This window comes from Hylobates moloch, unplaced genomic scaffold, assembly GCF_009828535.3.
Source record: "Hylobates moloch isolate HMO894 unplaced genomic scaffold, HMol_V3 SCAFFOLD_25, whole genome shotgun sequence".
In the NCBI taxonomy this organism is placed as follows: Eukaryota; Metazoa; Chordata; class Mammalia; order Primates; family Hylobatidae; genus Hylobates; species Hylobates moloch.
In genome coordinates this window covers 1433750-1454956 of record NW_026652300.1, presented here as the reverse complement: position 1 = coordinate 1454956, position 21207 = coordinate 1433750, and the positions used below count along the sequence as shown (strand labels likewise).

Here is a 21207-nt window from a genome sequence, read left to right as displayed (position 1 = left end):
GGAAGTCAAATTGTCCCTGTTTGCAGCTGACATGATTGTATATCTAGAAAACCTCATTGTCTCAGCCCAAAATCTCCTTAAGCTGATTAGCAACTTCAGCAAAGTCTCAGGATACAAAATCAATGTACAAAAATCACAAGCAATCTTGTACACCAATCACAGACAGAGAGCCAAATCATGAGTGAACTCCCATTCACAATTGCTTCAAAGACAATAAAATACCTAGGAATCCAACTTACAAGGGATGTGAAGGACCTAGGAGAACTACAAACCACTGCTCAATGAAATAAAAGAGGATACAAATAAATGGAAGAATATTCCATGCTCAGGGGTTGGAAGAATCAATATAGTGAAAATGGCCATACTGCTCAAGGTAATTTACAGATTCAATGCCATCCCCATCAAGCTACCAATGACTTTCTTCACAGAATCGGAAAAAACTACTTTAAAGTTCATATAGAACCAAAAAAGAGCCCGCATCGCCAAGTCAATCCTAAGCCAAAAGAACAAAGCTGGAGGCATCACGCTACCTGACTTCAAACTATACTACAAGGCTACAGTAACCAAAACAGCATGGTACTGGTACCACAACAGAGATATAGATCAATGGAACAGAACAGAGCCCTCAGAAATGATGCCGCATATCCACAACTATCTGATCTTTGACAAACCTGACAAGAAATGGGGAAAGGATTTCCTATTTAATAAATGGTGCGGGGAAAACTGGCTAGCCATATGTAGAAAGCTGAAACTGAATCCCTTCCTTACAACTTATACAAAAATTAATTCAAGATGGATTAAAGACTTACATGTTAGACCTAAAACCATTAAAATCCTACAAGAAAACCTAGGCAATATCATTCAGGATATAGGCGTGGGCAAGGACTTCATGTCTAAAACACCAAAAGCAACAAAAGCCAAAATTGACAAATGGGATCTAATTAAACTAAAGAGCTTCTGCACAGCAAAAGAAACCACCATCAGAGTGAACAGGCAACCTACAGAATGGGAGAAAATTTTTGCAACCTACTCATCTGACAAAGGGCTAATATCCAAAATCTACAATGAACTCAAACAAATTTACAAGAAAAAAACAAACAACCCCATCAAAAAGTCGGCAAAGGACATGAACAGAGACTTCTCAAAAGAAGACATTTATGCAGCCAAAAAACACATGAAGAAATGCTCATCATCACTGGCCATCAGAGAAATGCAAATCAAAACCACAGTGAGATACCATCTCACACCAGTTAGAATGGCCATCATTAAAAAATCAGGAAACAACAGGTGCTGGAGAGGATGTGGAGAAATAGGAACACTTTTACACTGTTGGTGGGACTGTAAACTAGTTGAACCATTGTGGAAGTCAGTGTGGTGATTCCTCAGGGATCTAGAACTAGAAATACCATCTGACCCAGCCATCCCATTACTGGGTATATACCCAAAGGACTATAAATCATGCTGCTATAAAGACACATGCACACGTATGTTTATTGCGGCACTATTCACAATAGCAAAGACTTGGAACCAACCCAAATGTCCAACAACGATAGACTGGATTAAGAAAATGTAGCACATATACACCATGGAATACTATGCAGCCATAAAAAAATGATGAGTTCATGTCCTTTGTAGGGACATGGATGAAACTAGAAAACATCATTCTCAGCAAACTATCGCAAGAACAAAAAACCAAACACCACATGTTCTCACTCATAGGTGGGAATTGAATAATGAGAACACATGGACACAGGAAGGGGAACATCACACTCCGGGGACTGTTGTGGGGTGGGGGGAGGGACAGCATTAGGAGATACACCTAATGTTAAATGACGAGTTAATGGGTGCAGGAAATCAACATGGCACATGGATACATATGTAACAAACCTGCACATTGTGCACATGTACCCTAAAACCTAAAATATAATAAAAAAAAAAAACTATGAGAAAAAAAAAGAATATAAGTGTGACATAAAACAGGAAATTTGATGAATCCAAACTATAAAGAGGAAAAAAAAACATAAGAAAGGAGTATAATAATGAGGTCAGCAAAAAAGAGTATAATAATGAGGTCAGTAAGAGAAACTTTTAAAATTATACAGTGGAAGTCAGGAAAAGCAAAAAAGCAAAAAAATAAGTTAAAGTTTAAAAAGCGTGAGTGATACATATAAAATATAAAACAAAGTGGCAGAAATGAAATCTATAATAATGATAACTGCAGAAATACAATTAGGATAAACAGATAAAATGTGATTAAAACACATTTAGCAACATATTGTTGAGAACAGATATATTTAAAACAGATAAACTTGAACAGGAAGAGACTAAAAATTTTAAATGTAAGAAATATGTAAATTAAAAAATCATAGTAAGCAAGTTTAATATCAAACCAAAATCATAAATGTCAAAAATAGATAATAAATACTAGAAAAGGAATGGAAGATTAAAAAGGTATAACTGACACTTTCATACAACATCCATCCTAATAAGCTTGAAAACATGTAAAAGGTAAGTATATGTTTATATATACATACTTTATATAACATAGTATATCCATATGCATTAAATATACAAGACAAAGGAAAGATAAGATGAAATGTTACAAGAGAATAAAACTCAACATTCTTGGTGTGAGGAACTTAGGAGACAAAATCTAATTGAAGATACAGGCCACACATCATGACTCATACCTATAATTCCAGCACTTTGGGACAACAAGGCAGGTGGATCCCTTGAGGCCAGGAGTTCAGGCCAGCCTGGCCAACACAGTGAAACCCTGTCTCTACTATAAATACAGAAGTTGGCTGAGCACAGTGGCTCACGCCTGTAATCCCAGCACTTTGGGAGGCTGAGTTGGGTGGATCACCTGAGGTAAGGAGTTCAAGACCAGCATGGCCAACATGGTGAAATTCCACCTCTACTAAAAATACAAAAATTAGCCAGGCAGGGTGGCGGGTGCCTGTAGTCCTAGCTATCGGGGAGGCTGAGGAAGGATAATGACTTGAATCCGGGAGGCAGAGGTTGCAGTGATCTGAGATCGTGCCATTGCCCTCCAGCCTGGGCAACAGAGCAAGACTCTGTCTCAAAAATGATAATAAAAAAGTTTAGCCAGGCGTGGTGGTATGCACCTGTAATCCCAGCTACTTGGGAGGCTGAGGCATGAGAATAACTTGAACCCAGGAGGCAGAGGTTGCAGTGAGCTGAGATTGAGTGACTGCATTCCAGCCAGAGCAACAGAGTGAGACAGAGTTCCCACCTGCCACCCAAAAAATAAATAAGACATAGAAGAGTGAAATAACTGATATGTGTGATCCGGTGGCTATCTATGGAAATATATGCACCTCAAAACGTACACTCTTTCACACACACACAGAACAGAGATATTTATTTGTATTTGTAAATATGCCTATGTATGTGTATGTGTCCATAGCTTTCAAGCACACACCAAATGTTTACAAAATCTACCTTTCATAAAGATACAGCTGCATACAGTACTGTATTCTATGACCATAATTCAATAGAATTAGAAATCAATAGTAAAAAGCATTCATAATAATGATAGAACACTAAACATATATATACATTTACATGTATATATATGTTTACACATGTGTATATGTACATATGTATATGTGTATATATGTTTACATATAAACCTATATACATATGTGTTTAGTGTTCTATCATTATTTTGAATGCTTTTTACTATTGATTTCTAATTCTATTGTATTATGGTCATAGAAGACAATGCTGTATACTGCTGTATCTTTATGAAAGGTAGATTTTGTAAACATTTGGTGTGTACTTGAAAGCTATGGACACAGAACACTAAACATATATATATATATATATGTTTACGCACATATAAACATATATATGTTTAATGTTCTGTCATTAATTTGCATATACATATTTGTTTGCATGTGAGTGTGTGCACATGCTTTTATGCTACAATATAAACAAAAATAGTTGGAAACCAGGGATCATTCAAATGTCACATGTGAAAATTTGTCAGATGAGATTGAAGATGTGCTTAAAGAGACAATTAAAACTTCAAATACCTTTACAAGGCAACAAGAATAATTGGAAATAAAGAAGCCATGGTGACAAGTCAAGAAGAGGGCAGGAAGAAGTGAAAACAGAATAAATACAAATACATCTGAAAATGGTATATAATCAAGATAGGAGCAGAAATTAGTGAAATAGAGAAAAAAGAGTTGATCTAATTAACGAAATGAAAACTAGTTTAATGAAAAGCTTTATAATATAAACAAACTTCTGCCAAGACTGACCAAGAAAGGGAGACAAATTATGAAAACAAATAGTCTTTAAAGAAAAAGAGGAAAATCATTTTTAAAACACCAAGTAAATCAAAATATAAAAAATACAAAATAATATTTTAACAGTATAAACCCTGATATTAAAAAACTAAATTGAAATAGTTAAGAAAAAACTAACATTACACAAAGAAATAAACTTAAACTAAAAACTATTAGTAGTAATGAAAGGGTAACTAAAACTTTCCCACACAAAAACTCATCACCCAAGATAACTTTCAGAAAATTTTTAATAATCCTATGTATTGAAGTTTTCTGCAGAAAATATAAAATTAAATAGAGCTATCAAAATCCTTTTGTATGGATAGTTTAACATTCATATCAAAAGTATAGAGTGTATAACATCATAAAATTATAAATCAAAGTCACTTATGAATGTAGATGTAGACATCTTAAGTGAAATATTTACAAACTAAACTTGGTAGCATAGTGGCTATTTTTAGAACATATTCCACTATAACACAAGAGAGGCCATTTTCTTCCTATTATGATGAAAACTGTGTTTTTTCTAAATTGAATAGATAATTTAAAAATCTATTAATTATAAAAGCACGTTAAATTATGAAGAAGAATTATAATTCTTTTATGATATAAGAAGCTGTATAAGCAGCTGTAGAAATGCCAATTGATTATTTGGCAATAATCAATGTTTATGATGAAAAGAAAGCATTTTAAAAACTTAGAAAATAACTGGTAATTACAGGTAATTCATATTATTTGAAAATACGTATGCCAAAAATCTCTCCTTGACATTGTATTTACAAAAAAGATGTTAGGCTCATTTCCTATAAAATCATGAATGGGAATAAAATTTTGTGCCAATAGCATTCATCCTCATACCAGATGTCAATGGGCCATACAGTGGTAGAAGTTAGAAAGGATTTAAAATTTACAAATATTAAAAGGAAAGAGAGAAAATGGTCACTATTTGCAGATAATGTCACCATTTTTGTGGAAACCATGTAATTTAACAGAAAAGCTGCTGGAAATAATAGAAAATCCAAAAAGATGACTGAACATTTAATCAATGTAAAAAAAAATTATTTTATACCACGAGTACAAAATGTAATTGAAGGTATCAATTGCAAAATAATAATAATAATGATTAATTAATACATAATGCTTAAAGTTTTTAATAAAGCTGTGATCAGATTTCAACAAGTAATAAACTATGCCAGTTTACAAGTGAGATAACATAAGCTTACAAGATGTTTATTTTTCCTCAAACCAACTTTAAAATAAATACAATTCCCAGCAAAGACAGAAGAATGTTGCACACTTTGACACATGGATTCCATAATGTATATGAAAGAATAAATTCTATCAAAAGCAAGGGGAATGCTGAAGATGGAAAACATATGTCATTTGTAATATTTGAGTCATACTTCATCTTGCATAAACAGATCAGCAATGAACAGGGCCAAATATAAAGCCCTAGGATTGGCTGATGTATATATGATTAATTTTAAAACTTGTATTTTTTGGGGGGTGGGGTTGGATCTGGCCCCTTCCAGATTTACTCTTTCTCATCTCCACTATTCTGTGCTGTGGAAGGTAAATAGGTGAGTTCACTCTTGCCTTCTGGCTGTCCCTGGGTTTCAGCCAAGGAAGACACTAGTAGGTAATCTGGAGGACAGAAGGTAAGAAAGGCCTATGTATATGAAATCCAGTTCCCTCCCTAGTAGGTAGGTCCAGTTCAACCTCAGTGGGTATCAGTAACTTCACGTAAGGGCTCCACTACCCTGTGTTGGTGCCCTATATACTGTCCCTATCTTTATTATATTTCTCAAGTTGCATTCCATCTTTTCCTATCAGGATCCTGGCTGACACAACAAATACTGGGAAAAAATACCTTGTTTCTTTCATGTGTCAAAAGGAATGCTTCCCTACTGCAGAAAAAAAAAAAAAAATGAGATCCCTACCTAACTCCATATATAAAAATACACTCTGCATATATTAAAAATGTCTGTATGAACAGTGAAATTCTGATGTTTATAGAAAAATGTGCAGGAAAATTTTTTTTGATGTTGGAGTAGAACAGGATTTCTCTAACAGGTGCTACATAGGAGAAGCTGTTATAAAGAAAAATATGTTGATGGAATTTTGCTACATTAAAACTAATGGTTTTGTTTCAAACTAAACCAGGCATAATAGATGGGAGCCAGTGGGAGATTTTTACAACATGTAAAACACAGAATGGTGAGTTTATTTTTATTTTTTAGAGATAGGCTTTTGCTACACTGCCCAGGCTGGTCTTGAACTCCTGAGCTCATGTGATCCTCGGCCTCAGCCTCTTGAGTAGCTGGGAGCACAGGGTGCAACACTGTGTCTGGCTTATGGTGGACTGTTTAAATCAGAGTATTCTCCCGTGTGCCTAGGTGTCTTAGATGGGTTATTAGAAAGTTGAAACTTGGGTCCCTATGAAGGATGAGATAGTCTGAGGCACACACTCCCAGCAATATCTATTTACACGAATTTAAATAGTATCAGCAGAGAATGTACCAACCTATCATTATCTTCTATTTTGCATAATAGGAAATAAAACTGAGATGCACTGGAGTGGATTATGCAAATGAGCCAACAAGAAAATGACAGTCCAGTAAAAATATATTCCTGGCTCATATTTCAGACATTGATTTAATACCACCTACTGCTGTGTGGTCTTCTGAAATAATGTGTGACTCCAACACTGAATGAGTGGGATTTCACTGAATCTACCGTTAATAGGGTGGTAAATAAGAGTGACTTTTAAGAGACTGAAGAGGAAATAATTTATAAAGTACCACAGCTGCAGAGAAAATTGAAGTCTTCCTTTCAAGACAAAAATGAAAACACAGATCTACCATCCACATTGTGATTGACATAAATTTGACAGATAATTATTGTAAGCTATACTTTGTGTGTTGCTTTCTTTAGCAGATTAGAAGACCCAAGTGGAAGACACAACTCTTGCCTTCAATAGAGTACTATTACCCATGCATAGAAGGTCAGCAAGTCACCCCATGAAACAGAAAAGGCTGGAAATCAGTGTGTGGGGCAGCGAGTCTACTTTGTAGGCAGGAGGTACTCTTGAGGTCTGAGCTGGCAGAGAAACCATATGAGAAACAAGCTTAGTTGGAACCTTCTATTGATGTTTGATTTTGCATTGCCCATATTTCACTAGATAAATAGACTAATAGATATCAAACACAATAGTATTTGCTCCAAAACTTTAAATTCATCAGTGTATGGTTGCTTTTCATTAAAGCTTAATTTGTCTTTATTTTTGACATGTTTCTCTCTTTCCATTATATATTAATAAATAATATGTTTAGGAGTATCATTTCTGTGCCCAGAAGAATGCTTACTTCATGGGTCTCATACCAGGGCAGGTGAAAACTGAAGAAATCAAAGCAACATCATGTATCTAAGTGCAAGCCTGACTCTTTTTTAATAATGAAATATTTACAAAACCTATTTTGGCTTAAAAACACAGTTTTCATTGTATATGACAACTGTGGGGCAAAGAAAATATCATTTTTTTTTTGAGACAGGGTCTTGCTCTGTTGCTCAGCCCAGAGTGCAGTGATATGATTACAGCTTACTGAAGCATTCCTGGGCTCAAGTGATTCTCTCACCTCAGCCTCCCTAGTAGCTGAGATTACCAGCACATGCTTGCCATCACACTCAGCTCACTTTTGTTTTTTGTAGAGCTGAGGCTTTGCCATGTTGCCTACGATGTCTCAAATACCCAGAGCTCAAATCATTCTCCTGCCTCAGCCTCTCAAAACACTGGAATTATAGGCAAGAACCCCCCAAGACCTGGCCCCAAATCTTTAAAATATTCTCTATGCTTCTTTTCTTTCTAAAAAATGCCAACCTTGATGGGATTTTCCATCACTCCCTCATATAACAATATTATATATTTTACTATATTAGAAATCCACATGAAACTCTCTGAAACACAGAAAAGTCCCCAATGTCAATACGATTATTGTTATGAAAAAGCCATCCATAGAGGTATAAACCTTGCCTAAATCAAACACAATTTTGATACCAATTTTTCCTTTAATTTATTTATTTATTGAAATGAAGTCTTACTCTGTTTGTTTCTTTGTTTGTTTATTTATTTATTGAGATGAAGTCTTGTTCTGTTGCCCAGGCTAGAGTGCAGTGGTATCATCTCGGCTTACTGCAACTTCTGCCTCCCAGATTCAAGCAATTTTCCTGCCTCAAGCCTCCTGAGTAGCTAGGATTACAGGCACTAGGATTACAGGCATGTACCACCATGCCCAGCTAATTTTTGTATTTTTAGTAGAGATGGGTTTCACCATTTTGGTCAGGCTGGTCTCAATCTGCCCACCTCAGCCTCCCAAACTGCTGGGATTACAGGTGTGAGCCACCGCGCCCAGCTCCTTTTATTTTTAATACTGTGTGCTTTAACTTTTTCCTATTAAAACTCTATTGCTAGTAGCATTAATTGTTTCATGCATTCACAATAAATCATTGCAAGCCCACTTTCCTGCCTCTTCTATAAAATTGGCAACAATGATGTTAATTGTGCAGGAAAAATATGTTATAATTGTAAATCAACTCTCTTTTCGAGCAGGATGCAAGAAATCAATGTAAAGTAATAAATCAAATGTTGTTTATTTTACTCGTATTTGGCCAGAGGCCATTGTTTTAAAAACAAGAAATTACAGCCCACTTTCATCAATAGGCATTATTCTTTGGCTCATGAATCTAACCAAGAACATGTAAGATATATCCCAAATCCCATGGAAATGACAACTGATTAATTTAGTTAATAGTAATGGAAGGTTTTCTTTTTATGGTGCATTATTTATATTATTTACATATGTGAATATTTTTGTGCCAACTCTATATAAAAGAACTTTCTTTTTGATGCTTTCCTCTCACTATAATTATGGCATAGTGGAAGAAACACTGTTTGTCACTTTTTAATGGCCACAGCTAAATTCCAGTTTGTATTCCAAGCAATAGTAAACAGATGTTGTTCTACATAAGATGAAAAGATGATATTTTATTTTTAAATATACCTGTGGATACTTTTTTGGAGTCTTGACATGACAGTCAGTTTCAGAGAGTACTGATAAAAAATATTTTGCAGCCTAACTTAGAAAGCAGAATCAAACCTAAACTTTATCTACCAATAGGCTTATTGATGCATTAAGAAAATAGAAATTGAGACAAAGGTCCCCTATCTTCCCTGTACATGTTACATATATATATGTTACTCTTCCCTTCTTTAAATACCCCATGTCTGGATAAATTAATATGGCATGCTAACCATCTGATAAACTAATCTAATCCTCAAATTGTTCCACATCTAATCCATTCTCACATCTTTGATAGGTCTTCAAAATGAGATGGCCATACACCAAATACATAATTCTTTGGTGTTCAGAAATTCAGGCGGTGTGCCAAGATAATGTAGAGGCCAATCATCCCTCTGCAAAATAAATCAAATTACACCCTCCAGATGTCTACCTAGGCCGAATTGAGCACGTTAACAAATAACTGGTAGTCTGAGTCACTAATCTCAAAATGCAAATCAGAGCTTGTAACTTTGCTGTTTAAAAATGTTCCTTCATGGGACTCCAGCTGTCAACATGGTAATTACCAAACAGGATCAATGGGACAATTCATGCACACCAACTTCTGTAGCTTTGGTGCACTTCAGGGATGGTCAAGAACTGTGCGTTGTAAGACTTGTCCCATTTCCCTGTCCCATTGGCACTCCATTGCAATTTTGTACCAATATGTCTGCACAGGCATTTGTTCAATTGCTCTACATTCTTCAGTGTTCCCCTAGCACAATTTTCTCAGATTCCCTTTTTCTATAGACTTCTGGATCTACCTCATATTATCTCTACCTCAGTAATATTCACATTAGGGGCCACATCATTGTGTGGGGTGGAGGCTGTCCTGTATAGCAGGTCCAAAATTGCTCTTCGTTGAGAAGCTCTGTTTTGCCTGACAACATTCCTCCAAGTCTTCAGAATGCCTTTGGAAATATCTTCACCACCACTAAGCCCATCTGAGAGATCCTGATAGAGTTGGCTGCCCTGTTTTCCCGCAACAACTTGAACTCATCACTCCTTTATTCATACTTGCCCCAGTCCAGCATTGTTGCTCACTGTAGGTCCCCAATTCATCAAGGCAGCCATTCAGACACATGGATCAGCAGCTAGCACATTTGGCTTACTGAGTGATGAGGAGATGGTGTGAATTCTCCTAAGATAGTAAAAATGCAGACAGAAGGGCATTCATTGTGTCAAAAGCAGCAGCTGCATTTTGAATATCGTACGTTTGAAATGTCTCTAAGGTGGTTCTGTTTGTGTAGAGACTGGGGGAGAAACAGAGATTGCAATGTAGAAACAGGCCATCACCACAATTACTACTATTATCACCAAAACAATCATCACAATATTTGTTATCTTCATTGCTGTCATCATCATGACCATCATCATCATCATCGTCATCAGCAGCACCATCATCATCCGGTCATCATCACCATAACCTTCAGCATCCTCATCACCATCACCATCACCATCATCACCATCACCATCAACATATCAGCATACCTTCACCATCCTCAACACCAACATCATCAAAATCACCAACACTTTTACCATCCTCATCAACCATATTATCACCATCACCATGATCATAACCATCATCATCATCATCACCATCCTCATCATCATCATCATCATGTAGTAGTACTGTATAATTGCATATATTTATTCATCTTTTGATTGATTGTATTCTTTGGCTGCTGCGTTGACAGTGTTTTGTTTAAACTGATTTGATCTTAAAGATCTACAACTAATAATTCCTTTTTGCCCATGCTTTAATTTAATTGAACACAGAAATACTTTGTAACTATTTCATCTTAGAGGTCACTTCAGGAAGTTATCTTGTGTAAGACATATGGACAATGGTCTTAAACACAGGCTTTTATCTTTTTTTTTTCCTTATTGGTTTTTAATGGCAGAAAAGAGTATCTGTTTATATCTGGATTAAAAAATATTTCAGGCCAGGTGTGGTGGCTCACACCTGTAATCCCAACACTGGGAGGCCGAGGCGGGCAGATCATGAGATCAGGAGATCGAGGCCGTCCTGGCTAACTTGGTGAAACCTCGTCTCTACTAAAAAGATACAAAAAATTAGCCAGGCCTGGTGGTGGGTGCCTGTAGTTCCCAGCTACTCGGGAGGCTAAAGCAGGAGAATGGTGTGAACAAGGGAAGCAGAGCTTACACTGAGCCAAATTTGCACAACTGCCCTCCAGCCTGGGCAACAGAGCGAGACTCTGTCACCAAAAAAAAAAAAAATTCAGGTCCAATTTTCAAATTTTTGCCATCAATATCACCTACAAGGCCACTATTATGCAAATTGTTGGGACCTATCCTCAGATTTTCTGAGTCACTGGAAGCCTGGATAGAGCCCAGGAATCTGCATTTGGAAAACATTCATAGCCAGTTTGTAAACCACTGCTGTACATCATGGAACTTCTGTACTCTTCCTTTCATGTCTATATGGTAACTTAGAAGATCTCCACTTGACTTCATGAAGCTAGTCCTTTACATCAGGCGTCAGAACACTTTTTAAAATAAAGGGTAAGATTGTATATATTGTAGATATTGCAGGCCACATGGTCTCTTGCAACAACTCAACTTTGCCTTTGTAGTGTGAAAACAGTCACAGACGCTACGTAAATAAATGGGTGTATTTGTGTTCCATTAAACCCTTTAGCAAAAACAGACAGAAAGGGTGTTAGATTTGGTCTATGGGTTATGCTGTCCACCCTTGCTTCCCATTTCTAAAAGGAGGTCAGACCCCCTTTTAGATAAACACTTGTCCTGGTTGAGCTTCTCAGCTTTCATTAGAGCACATATGTCAATATATTCTCTCTAGCTCCACTGATGACTGAAGGATGTGCTCTGAGATTAACTGACCATACAGTGACTACACTTTGGACATTTCAGGCTTCAAATTCACAAACTTCAGTTTCATAAACAACACTTAGCTAAGATAATCGATATTAATGTCAGGCTCTAGACTTCAGCCTTGAACATGCTCCTCTCTGCCTGAAATGACCTTCCTCCCAGCAATTTGGTCAGTTACTCATTAGTCAAATTTCTCCTTACTTCATTTTCACTCTCTCAGTCTCAGATACATACTCCTCCCAGATGTTCTCATGTCTCCCCAGCTTGCTGCATAATTGCAATGATTATACTAAATCGTTCCAGTTAGTTGTGCAGTTTCCCCTCTATGGCTTGCAATAAAAGTGGTAGGATGTCATTTAGCAGAATGGCCTGAAAATTAGATTAGGTTCAATAAATATTCACTGAGTGAATAAATAAATGAATAAACTACATGTTTGCTAATGCCTGGGGCCCATATGGAAGCAAACATTAACAAACAACCCAGTGACACTTCTTGTAATAAGGATATAGCGGTGCCTCTTTGGACTTACAAAGCTGCACAAGAATTGAAGATGAGGTTTTATCACCTGCCTGAGAACACATTTACAGCACAATCTCACAAGGAAGTCCACTAAGCAGAAAAAGGAGGATGACTGATTACGACCTCCTTTGCTTTTTGCAGAATTCCTTGAGAAAAAACTGGACGCTCTTTTATCAGCCATTTGCCTAATGCTGTACAATGAAACTCTTTCCAAACTTTCACTGTGCTAAAGGCCTAGGCTGAAATTTGTCCAAATTCATTTTCATGTTCACCAGATGAGCTCCCCAAATTGGCTTATCTTTCAGTAAACCTAAACTTTCAGTTAGAACTCTCAAAAGAGATGCCAGGCACAGCATATTACACCCAGTGCTAAAAAGCCTAATTCATTTGAGGTCATGTTTCCCATCTGGCATTAAATCTCAGGCTATCTCTAATTTGCCACTAGCTGACAGTTTCCAGACCCAGGATTGTCCCAGGAGGATGACTCCCAACATAGAACTGTGTGTATAATATCATAATAGAAATATCCTCATCTGTTCCTGTCATTTTATTTCTATATGTCACTAAAAGCTACAAGTGTTTACAAAACAACAACAGAAAATAATACACAAGTTTTCTCATTTCTGAATGTCTAATTTCTTCTCTTCAGCTGAAAAAAAAGAAATATCCTAGGTAAGATTTTTCCCCCAAGTTAGTCTCTTCCATGAAGCACCCATGCCATTCTTTCTTTTTTGGGACTATTTGCAGTATGAGCAATGACAATGGACATCAATGAGTTTTGCTTACCTAGCATTCAATTTTCCTCTAGGGAGCAATATTACTTACATCCACCTTAAGCCTAATGGACCCACCCAGTCTCCTCCCAACTCTGGAGAGACCATTTCAATCTAAGTGTCTCTTTGCACTGGATATAGATATTGCTTGGCATGCAACTAAAATTAGGCCAGTATGCATAGTTCCCAGGCCAATTCGCTTCTCTGTGGAAACAGTGACATGCTAGGAAATGCTGTTGACTGCCTACCACCACACAAAGAGAGCATCTCTGAGAAAGCCAAAAGAAGAAGCATGACACCAAAGTGCCAGGTTCCTAATGGCAATGATTAGATCTGAGGACACTATTTTCTAAACTAAATGTACTGTTAGTAAAGGGAGCCTGAAAATCTCTTCCCTTAAGTCAATTTAACTGGAATTTCTTTCACTTGCCAACTAACTATTCCTAAGATTGCAAAATCTCAAAATATATATCCTTCCAATGGAGACACGATATCTACGTAGAATTTGGGTTACAATCTGTCCAACTTTTGAAATCCATGTCTTTTTCTAGATAGAAGGTCTTGCTTTGTCTCCCAGGCTCATAGCTGCAGTGAACTATGATTGCACTGGCGCTACCATAGCTCACTGCAGCCTCAACCTCCTGGCCTCAAGCAGTTCTCCCACCTGAGCCTCCCAAGTAGTTGAGATAACAGGTGCAAGCTACTGTACTCAGCTGAAATCCACCTTTTGCTGATTATGCCACAGTTATTGACTACTTTCTAACAAATAACCACAATTTAATTAATATGCAACTATGCATATTGGCCTTATTTTAGTTGCATGCCAACCAATGTCTATATCCAGTGGAGACATATAGATTGAAATGGACTTTCCAGGGTTGGGAAGAGACTGGGTGGGTCCAGTAGGCTTAAACAGCTTCAGAATAATGTATTTACTTTATCACAGTTTTTGCTTATCAGGAATCCAGGCACTAGCTCAGCTGGACCCACTGCTTTGAAGTCTCTTACTGATGAAGGTGTTGGCCTGAGCTGGGGTCTCATTTTAAAGCTGACATAGGAAGATTCACTTCCAAACATATATGCTTGTTTGCAAGGTTCAATGCCCTGTGGACTGCTGGACTGAATGCCTCTGTTCCTTGCCAGCTGTTGTTCAGAGGCAGCTGTCAACTTCTTGACATGTGCACCTGTTCAACATGGTTGCTTGTTTCATCAAAGCATGGAAACCAAGAATGCAACAGAAAGGGTATGCTAGTAAGACACAATTTATATGCTTCTATAACATAATCATGGAAGTGGTGTTCCATTACCTCTATCATATTCCATGAGATAGAAGCAAATCCTATTTCCTCCCTACACTCAAAGGGGAGGGAGTTATACAAAGGCAGTGTCTTTCACTTGGTAAAATGGAATTGGGAGACTGGAATTCAAGAACTACTTCCCTAGTGGACAGGGGAAATATGACATAGCCTAAAGGCTATAAATGTATCAGGAGAGTTTTGCCACAGACAGAGCAGTGGGTACTGAGAGAGAATTTTAGGAACCAGAAATGCAGACACCACCTCTTCAGGCTTCTGGCACCCTTAGGCAGTGTATATATGCAGAATATACCTAACCCAGACAGCATTCATTTCTGGGGCTTTGTAACTAATTATCACAAACTTGGTGACTTGAAACAACAAAAACTTACAGTCTCTCACTGTTCTGGAGCAGAGTCCAAAATTAAGATGCTTCCTTCTAGAGGCTCTGAAGGAAAATCCATTTTATGCTTCTGTCTTGGATTGTGCTTCATGCTTCATGCTTCTGTTCTTAGTTCCTCACAGTTTCCACAGTGATCCCTAATTTAGGAATGAATCACTTCAATCTTTACTTCCATCCTCACGTGGTGTTCTCCTTGTTTCTGTCCTTGTCGTTGCATCTCTTCTTTTTTATTTTTTTGATATAACAGTTTTTATTTTAAAATACCAATATTTACGTGACAGCAGCAAACACAAACTTTGTCAACTATTTAACTTCCCATGAAAAATCTCAGATGTCAACTTAGATGGGTGAGGGAATACATAATTTTTCAAAATACTTCTGGGGTGCACATGAGCAGAATACTTTGTGGACCACTGCTTTAAAATACTATTTCTCCAAGTGCATTGAGGGACAACTTACAGAATCACCTGGAAAGGGTGGCCAACTTTTAAAAATTGCAGATTCCTGGGTCTTATCTCCAAAATAAGTTATTAGGTTTGGGGTGGACTCCAAATAAATCAATTTTCAACATGTACCCCAGGTGTCTCTCATGCAAACCATTTAGAAAGCACTACCTAAAAAAATAAAAACTAGCATTTTACAGTATTATTGCCATGGCTGAAGGGGGAAACAACCTCACATACATTTCTGGACTGAGGATAGAACTGATATAAAAGCTAAACAGGAGCCACAGCTCACAAAATAGCAGCACTTGTGGAGGAGCCTAGAAACAGGAAAAGGTCACCAGGGAAGGAAGGCACTTTCCCAAGAATTCTGAGCACAGTCAAAGGACAGAACCAGAATGGAAAGGCCCAGGCAGCCTAAGCCCACTGTGGGCTCTGCACTGCGGTTGCACTTTGGGAGAAAACAGAAGAAAGTCCTTTTCCATCTTGAATCAGTCTGAGGAAAGTCTGTGTTCAGGAGGGTCGATCATCACACCAAAATAAAACATGCCCTAACATAACCTGATTGAAAAGCAGGTGACAGGGTACACTTTTGGAAGCACTGCTGGAGGAGGCCAGAGGCTACTTGCCATGACAAAGTCCTTGGGACGCTCTGACAACACTGTTGGGATGGTTGAGGCATCTGTTCCCTTTTGGTCCTACTGGTGGCCTAAAGTATGGTCTCAGAGCACTTGTCTTCTGCCTGCTTTCTGGGTGGGCCTTGCCAGCATCTATTCTCTCTTCCTAGGATCATAGAAAAGCTGCAGCTTCCTGGGGAGCAGTTCCACTTCCACAGGCTTCATATCACACTCTTCACTATCTATGCCAAAAGAGCCCCCTGCTCCCTTGGCAACAAGCAAAGTGCACTGGCTGGCTTGGAGACACTGTGCCTTTGATGTGCAGCTTGGGGTTTCAAACCTTTTGAGTTCCTGTAGTTATAAAGTCTCCTTTGCTGATGGTGTTGGGTTCAATTCAGATGTTCATAAAATCTTTGCTTGGCAGGTCAAGCTGATTGTTCTGTGCTTGGCAGTTCGAGCTGATTGTTCTGTGTTGTGATGGACAGTTCAGTGGTGGACAGCTGCACATCTTTCCAGATCTCTGGGCTCACATCTTGGGAAAGGGCATCCTCCAGTTGTGCCCAGTAGGATGCAAGACTTTGTAATATTATTCTGTAAAAAGAAGGCCTTTGTGCAGGGGTCTATTCTGGTTCACTGCGAGGTCTCTCTGTAGGTGCCGTGTGTGAAATACAGGCTTGGTGAGTCTGAGGCCACTCTTTGATAGTGCTGAAAAAGTGAGCTGCTTTGATTTTTAGAGGCCCGAGATACTAGTACTTGCTAACTTTGATGCCAGCATCTCTGAAGGGTCCCCATCGAAGGCCAGTCACTGCAAACACAGGCTATTATTCCTTTTCACCTTGCATCTGCAAGACATCAAGTGGAACTGTCCCTCCTTTCACAATGGCAAATGTGGCATCAGTTGTATGCTGGACTTTGTTTCCATGTTCAGCAAAGACAGACTCAAACTCCTGGTCTGTCCCAGTGGGATAAATCCAATGGGAATCTTACTGAAGGTAGCCTCATCTGTTCTTCAAAGAACTCCAGTAACGACCTCCTTCAGTGTCCCATCTCCTCCTATAACAATGATCACATCTGTGTTTAACATCAGTTCCAGGAGTTCCTTGGCTTATCCCTCATAATCTGCCTTAATAATAGACATATCCTTCCTGGATATATGTAAAATCGGGGCAGCATTTTTTTCAAATCGAGTCCTGGCTTTGCCTTTGCAAGCTGCAGGATTGAGAAAAACAGTTGCCTTCTTCACTTGTGCATTTGGAGAAATGAGTTGATTGCCAAACACCTGAGCTTCTTGATAGGCTGCTCTCCTTAGTAGATTATCACAGTGTTTTCTACACAGCCAATTACATCCCCACGCCAGGAGACAGAGCCCAGTCGTAGTTTCCTTCCAATGATTTTGAAGCATTTTAAAGAATATTGTCACCTTCTAGAGATTTGCAGGGCTGGTCCCGTGCGTGGCTCTACCTTTCCTGTGTCTGTCTCTTCTTACAAGGACAATAATCATATTGGGTTTAGGATCTTCCCTAACACAGTATGAACTCATCTGAACTTGATTGCATTTGCAGAAAGCCTATTTCAAAATAAGGTGAATTTCCTAGGAACCAGATGTTAAGATACCAACATAGCTTTTCTTTCGAGATGCACAATTCAACTGTAACACAAGTCAACTCAAAACCCATGCTAAGAGAAAACTTTATTACCGATGATGTGGTCTCTCAAAGCTTTTAAAACACAGATTCTAACCCACGCTCAACAGTCTTAAAATAACAGTATAAAATCTCAAAGAAATTGATCCCTCTCAAGTTAGGAACTCACAATACCTTCTCATGGCTACTCAAACTTAGATAATGATGATGTTGATGATTCTGATGATGTTTTTGATGATGATAATGACGATGATAAGTAACTACGAGAACTTAAGTTGAATAAAATGCAAGAAGAAGCTCATTTTATCCTAAGTTTTAGAATAAGCTTTCCCTAATGATGAACTCAGTTATTTTCCAACCTATGAACTTTAATTTCTTGGAAATGATTCCTTCTGCATTCAATCAAATTATAGCCCACTGCATTTAAAAATAGGAAATCCAAATGTCCATCAATGATAGATTAGATAAATAAAATGTGGCACATATGCACCATGGAATACTGTGCAGCCATAAAAAAGGATAATTTTATGTCCTTTACAGGGACATGGATGAAGCTGGAAACCATCATTCTCAGCAAACTAACACAGGAACAGAAAACCAAACACTGCATGTTCTCACTCATAAGTGGGAATTGAACAATGAGAACACATGGACACAGGGAGAGGAACATCGCACACTGAGGTCTGTCGGTGTATGGGGGCTAGAGGAGGGATAGCATTAGAAGAAATACCTAATGTAGATGACGTGTTGATGGGTGCAGCAAACCACCACAGCATGTGTATGCCCATGTAACAAACCTGTACATTCTGTACATGGATCCCAGAACTTAAAGTATATTTAAAAAAAAAGTTAGAAAAAGAAAAAGTACATAGGAATAAGGAGGTTGCTAAGGCTGAACAGTCTAATACTATAGCCAGTAGATACATATGGCAGCTTAAATTTAAATAGAAATTAGTTGCACTAAAATGAAATACAAATATTTCTTCACCACACACACACACACAAAAACACAGGCAACCAACTGCTTTCTCAAAACTATAAACCAATTAGCTTATTAGTCATTCTATCATGCCTGTATGCTGTCTTCCCTCCTTGTAACACCTCAGGGGCTTGGTGTTTCAGGGAAACGTGCGGTACACAGGATCCTGGCTTGGCTGGTAATTCTTGTACATTCAGCATCTGAAGGGAAAAACTGAGCTTCAGCAGCAAATGGCTTTGCCTTGCTGCATGCTGACAGTTTGTCATAGGAAATGCAGGTATCCTATTTTCTTTTAATTTCTAAAGCATATTATAAGATATATAGCTTTTAAAATATTACAAAAACATGGCTTCCAGCTCAAAATATACAAGCCAAGAGTTTAATGCATTTGCCGAAAAAAATGAAAATAAAAAAAATTTCACATAAACTCTGGGTGTATTCATAACATATAATGTGATGCATGAGAATAAATGCTTGACACTGTGGAGGATGCTTGCAAAAGACTACTTAGAAGGAATAAAAAAACATGTTTTCTAAGACTTTCAAAACTATATATTAGAAGAGGAAGGTAACATTCATCTTCATGTTGCTTCATCTCTGTGAGAGTGTTCAGGTAAACATCACCAACCTTTCCCTTTCTTTTATGTCTTTTTTTTAATTATACTTTTAATTCTGGGTTACATGTGCAGAACTTGCAGTTTTGCTACATAGGTATATATGTTCCCTGGTGGTTTGCTGCACCCATGAATCCTTCACCTACATTAGGTATTTCTCCTAATTCTATCCCTCCCCTGCCCTCCCACCCCATAATGAAGATCAAAAGCTGCAAACATCTTTATTGTTCAGGTTCAAAAAAATAGGTGGTGGCCAGGCACTACTGGTTCATTAATTTTTTTCACGCAATAAAGTATATAACTCATTATTTTATCCCAAAAATGCTCCAGGTCTTCAAAGCATTTACTATCTACTGGAGATGGCAGATTTGTAAAATCATAGTTAAATTCAACTTCTAGAACTTAAGAAAGGATGGTTCATCTCTTCTTAGAGTACCAAAAAGTTAACATGAACATGGAAATAGTGTAAGGTGAAAGAGTTTTGGTTAAATGACCCCAAAAGCTCCTTCTCCTTGGAAGGTATCATTCTGTGATTAGAGTCTAAGTTGTTTCTACCAGTTATGTCCAGGTAAATTTCTAGTATTATATTTAATATACCAAAATCTCCTCCTATAAAACAAAACAAAACAAGTATAAAATGCAAAGATCCCTGTAGAATGTGCAGTGGTGAAATCTGTTCTTATTATTATCTGATTTTAGCTCAAAATTAAATAATTTGTTAACATTTTAATATTCTTGAGAAAGCTGCAGTTTTTAAAGGCTTACTTTTTATTTTTAAATTTAAACATTTTAGAAACATGCAAATTATAACATGATTTCATTGATTTCATACTAGTCATCTGAATTAATATATTTTGAATATAAAATTATGAAAGGATTTTACTACATTAGAAATTTGGGGGAGACTGAAATCTTTTGTGTTAATGATTTAAACACCAGGTGATAAAAAGTATTTTTGAATTTGGTAAGAACAAAACCTCATGTTCTTTGATTTAACCATATCGTATAGTCAGCTAAGTAGAAAAAAATATGCATTAGAATAAATTTGGATGAAATTCCACTTATGAATCCTGCGATGTCACAATGTAACAATGTAAAAAATACTAAAGTGAGTACTTTGCATGTTAAATTACAACATCATTGCACATTGCCTCCAGTTTTGTCATAGTTTTATCTCTCTTTTCTCCCCAATTTTGTATGTGTTATGTCTCTGTGCAGCTAAAGAAGCAATAAACAAGAACCTTAGTTTTAGGAAACAGACAGCATTTCCTCACTGCACAACCATGTGCTTACACTCTGTATACTCATCTCAAGATTGGATGAAAACCTTTCTATCAAGGAACCTCCACAGAAAACATCCACTTTCGGCCAGGTGTGGTAGTTCACGCCTGTAAACCCAGCACTTTGGGAGGTTGAGGTGGGTGGATCACCTGAGGTCAGGAGTTCGAGACCAGCCAGGCCAACATGGTGAAACTCCATCTCTACTAAAAGTACAAAAATTAGCAGGTCATGGTGGCAGGTGCCTGTAGTCCTGGTTACTCAGGAGGCTGAGGCAGGAGAATCACTTGAACCCAGGAGGTGGAGGTTGCAGTGAGCTGAGATCACCCCATTGCACTCCAGCCTGGGCATCA

General features: G+C 37.7%; 1 protein-coding gene and 1 pseudogene across 1 annotated transcript in view; both read right to left on the bottom strand.

Moving 5' to 3' along the window:
• The window catches only part of LOC116812227 (neuroligin-4, X-linked-like), a 193960-nt gene that overhangs the window by 100286 nt on the left and 72467 nt on the right, over positions 1 to 21207 (bottom strand). The window lies entirely within an intron of this gene.
• Positions 16446 to 21207, bottom strand: part of LOC116811452 (acylglycerol kinase, mitochondrial-like) — a 13174-nt pseudogene continuing 8412 nt past the window's right edge.